Here is a 4,986-nt window from a genome sequence, read left to right on the forward strand (position 1 = left end):
CTTGACACAGGAGACATGGAAGACCGGGTGGACGCGACGAAGATATCGCGGAAGAAGAAGTCGCACTGCGACAGGATTAATGATCCGAGAAATACGGAACGGACCAATGAACCGCGGGGTCAACTTGCGAGAAGCGGTCTTAAGGGGAAGGTTCTGAGTGGAGAGCCAAACTCTCTGACCGCGACAATATCTAGGACTCTTAGTTCTACGCTTATTAGCAGCTCTCACAGTCTGCGCCCTATAACGGCAAAGTGCAGACCTGACCCTCTTCCAGGTGCGCTCGCAACGTTGGACAAAAGCCTGAGCGGAGGGGACGCTGGACTCGGCGAACTGAGATGAGAACAGCGGAGGCTGGTACCCGAGGCTACTCTGAAAAGGAGATAGCCCGGTCGCAGACGAAGGAAGCGAGTTGTGGGCGTATTCTGCCCAGGGGAGCTGTTCTGACCAAGACGCAGGGTTGCGAAAAGAAAGACTGCGTAAGATGCGACCAATAGTCTGATTGGCCCGTTCTGCTTGACCGTTAGACTGGGGGTGAAAGCCGGAAGAGAGACTGACGGAAGCCCCAATCAAACGGCAAAACTCCCTCCAAAATTGAGACGTGAATTGCGGACCTCTGTCCGAAACGACGTCTGACGGAAGGCCATGAATTCTGAAAACATTCTCGATGATGATTTGTGCCGTCTCTTTAGCAGAAGGAAGCTTAGCAAGGGGAATAAAATGAGCCGCCTTAGAGAACCTGTCGACAACCGTAAGAATAACAGTCTTCCCCGCTGACGAAGGCAGTCCGGTGACAAAATCTAAGGCGATGTGAGACCACGGTCGAGAGGGAATGGGAAGCGGCCTGAGACGGCCGGCAGGAGGGGAGTTACCGGACTTAGTCTGCGCGCAGACCGAACAAGCAGCCACGAAGCGACGCGTGTCATGCTCCCGGGTGGGCCACCAAAAACGCTGGCGAATGGAAGCAAGCGTACCCCGAACGCCAGGATGGCCGGCTAACTTGGCAGAGTGAGCCCACTGAAGAACGGCCAGACGAGTAGGAACGGGAACGAAAAGAAGGTTCCTAGGACAAGCGCGCGGCGACGGAGTTTGAGTGAGTGCTTGCTTTACCTGCCTCTCAATTCCCCAGACAGTCAACCCGACAACACGCCCCTCAGGAAGAATCCCCTCGGGGTCAGTGGAGGCTACTGAAGAACTGAAGAGACGAGATAAAGCATCAGGCTTGGTGTTCTTAGAGCCCGGACGATAAGAAATCACGAACTCGAAACGAGCGAAAAACAGCGCCCAGCGCGCCTGACGCGCATTAAGTCGTTTGGCAGAACGGATGTACTCAAGGTTCCTATGGTCAGTCCAAACGACAAAAGGAACGGTCGCCCCCTCCAACCACTGTCGCCATTCGCCTAGGGCTAAGCGGATGGCGAGCAGTTCGCGGTTTCCAACATCATAGTTACGTTCCGACGGCGACAGGCGATGAGAAAAATACGCGCAAGGGTGGACCTTGTCGTCAGAGAGGGAGCGCTGAGAAAGAATGGCTCCCACGCCCACCTCTGACGCGTCAACCTCGACAACGAACTGTCTAGTGACGTCAGGTGTAACAAGGATAGGTGCGGATGTAAAACGATTCTTGAGGAGATCAAAAGCTCCCTGGGCGGAAACGGACCACTTAAAGCACGTCTTGACAGAAGTAAGGGCTGTGAGAGGAGCTGCCACCTGACCGAAATTACGGATGAAACGACGATAGAAGTTCGCGAAGCCGAGAAAGCGCTGCAGCTCGACGCGTGACTTAGGGACGGGCCAATCAATGACAGCTTGGACCTTAGCGGGATCCATCTTAATGCCTTCAGCGGAAATAACAGAACCGAGAAATGTGACGGAGGAGGCATGAAAAGAGCACTTCTCAGCCTTCACAAAAAGACAGTTCTCTAAAAGGCGCTGGAGGACACGTCGAACGTGCTGAACATGAATCTGGAGTGACGGTGAAAAAATCAGGATATCGTCAAGGTAAACGAAAACAAAGATGTTCAGCATGTCTCTCAGGACATCATTGACTAATGCCTGAAAGACAGCTGGAGCGTTAGCGAGGCCGAAAGGAAGAACCCGGTATTCAAAGTGCCCTAACAGAGTGTTAAACGCCGTCTTCCACTCGTCCCCCTCCCTGATGCGCACGAGATGGTAAGCGTTACGAAGGTCCAACTTAGTGAAAAACCTGGCTCCCTGCAGGATCTCGAAGGTTGAAGACATAAGAGGAAGCGGATAACGATTCTTCACTGTTATGTCATTCAGCCCTCGATAATCTATGCAGGGGCGCAGGGACCCGTCCTTCTTCTTAACAAAAAAAAACCCTGCTCCGGCGGGAGAGGAGGAGGGGACTATGGTACCGGCGGCAAGAGCTACAGACAAATAATCTTCGAGAGCCTTACGTTCGGGAGCCGACAGAGAGTATAGTCTACCCCGGGGGGAGTGGTTCCCGGAAGGAGATCAATACTACAATCATACGACCGGTGTGGGGGAAGAGAGGTGGCCCTGGACCGACTGAACACCGTGCACAGATCGAGATATTCCTCTGGCACCCCTGTCAAATCACCAGGCTCCTCCTGTGAAGAAGAGACAGAGGAAACAGGAGGGATAGCAGACATTAAACATTTCACATGACAAGAGACGTTCCAGGAGAGGATAGAATTACTAGACCAATTAATGGAAGGATTATGACAAACTAGCCAGGGATGGCCCAAAACAACAGGTGTAAAAGGTGAACGAAAAATTAAAAAAGAAATGGTTTCGCTATGATTACCAGAAACAGTGAGGGTTAAAGGTAGCGTCTCACGCTGAATCCTGGGGAGAGGACTACCATCCAGGGCGAACAAGGCCGTGGACTCCCTTAACTGTCTGAGAGGAATGTCATGTTCCCGAGCCCAGGTCTCGTCCATAAAACAGCCCTCCGCCCCAGAGTCTATTAAGGCACTGCAGGAAGCTGACGAACCGGTCCAGCGTAGATGGACCGACAAGGTAGTGCAGGATCTTGAAGGAGAGACAGGAGTAGTAGCGCTCACCAGTAGCCCTCCGCTTACTGATGAGCTCTGGCTTTTACTGGACATGAAGTGACAAAATGACCAGCAGAACCGCAATAGAGACAGAGGCGGTTGGTGATTCTCCGTTCCCTCTCCTTAGTCGAGATGCGGATACCTCCCAGCTGCATAGGCTCAGCACCCGAGCCGGCAGAGGAAGATGGTAGTGATGCGGAGAGGGGGGCAACGGAGAACGCGAGCTCCTTTCCACGAGCTCGGTGACGAAGATCAACCCGTCGCTCAATGCGAATAGCGAGTTCAATCAAGGAATCCACGCTGGAAGGAACCTCCCGGGAGAGAATCTCATCCTTTACCTCTGCGCGGAGACCCTCCAGAAAACGAGCGAGCAAAGCCGGCTCGTTCCAGCCACTGGAGGCAGCAAGAGTGCGAAACTCAATAGAGTAGTCTGTTATGGATCGATTACCTTGACATAGGGAAGACAGGGCCCTGGAAGCCTCCTCCCCAAAAACAGATCGATCAAAAACCCGTATCATCTCCTCCTTAAAGTCCTGATACTGGTTAGTACACTCAGCCCTTGCCTCCCAGATTGCCGTGCCCCACTCACGAGCCCGTCCAGTAAGGAGAGATATGACGTAGGCGACACGAGCAGTGCTCCTGGAGTAAGTGTTGGGCTGGAGAGAAAACACAATATCACACTGGGTGAGGAACGAGCGGCATTCAGTGGGCTCCCCAGAGTAACACGGCGGGTTATTGATTCTGGGCTCCGGAGATTCGAAAGCCCTGGAAGTGGCCGGTGGATCGAGGCGGAGATGGTGAACCTGTTCTGTGAGGTTGGAGACTTGGGTGGCCAGGGTCTCAACGGCATGTCGAGCAGCAGACAATTCCTGCTCGTGTCTGCCTAGCATCGCTCCCTGGATCTCGATGGCTGAGTGGAGAGGATCCGAAGTCGCTGGGTCCATTCTTGGTCGGATTCTTCTGTTACGGTGCGTGAATGAGGACCCAAAAGCGAATTAACGTAAACAGAACTTCTTTAATAACAAAACATAGGTAGGCTCAGATGGACCGGCAGATTCCGACAGGACAAGGTTGCAGCAAACATGACGATAGTCTGGTTCAGGCATGAAAAACACAAACAAGAATCCGACAAAGACAGGAACAAAAACAGAGAGAGATATAGAGGACTAATCAGAGGGAAAAAGGGAACAGGTGGGAAAAGGGGTGACGAGGTAGTTAGGAGGAGACAAGGAACAGCTGGGGGAAAGAGGGGGAGAAAAGGTAACCTAATAACGACCAGCAGAGGGAGACAGGGTGAAGGGAAAGGACAGAAACAAGACACAACATGACAATACATGACATCTATACCCTGAAAATGGTCCCACCTCTCTACTCCCAATCAGCTTTTCCCCTGCCACCAGCAGACAGCCTTGTCATTAAGCCAGCTCAGGTCCCAATTCAAGCTGGTTTTATACTCAATGTTACGTTGGAAAAACAGCTTTTTTTCAATACTAATACAAGTTTATCATAATCAAATCTGAGGGAAGCTAGACAATAATAAAAGTCCTCATTGGCAATTTATGGAATACATATCAGAATCTGAAGATTCCACATCATGGCCACAAGCATCTTATATCAAGTTATTTTCTATTTGAAAGGCTGAGTGAATATCACTTATACTAGGAGATATGGCAGGGGTTCTCCAGAGACAACAGGAGCGGTAGAGATACTCTGAATGATCGGCTATGAAAAGCCAACTGACATTTACTCCTGAGTTGCTGACCTGTTGCACCCTCTACAGCCACTGTGATTACATCAACTGATGTAAGAAGGGCTTTATAAATACATTTGATTGATATATTAAAAACTAATTTCAAATGTACATTTGTAAATGCAACCTTTTCCGTTTGTAAGGGACGATGTAAAAAAATGTAAATATAGGCAGAATAAATCCAATCTTGGTATTACC

Source organism: Oncorhynchus mykiss, chromosome 22, assembly GCF_013265735.2.
Source record: "Oncorhynchus mykiss isolate Arlee chromosome 22, USDA_OmykA_1.1, whole genome shotgun sequence".
In the NCBI taxonomy this organism is placed as follows: Eukaryota; Metazoa; Chordata; class Actinopteri; order Salmoniformes; family Salmonidae; genus Oncorhynchus; species Oncorhynchus mykiss.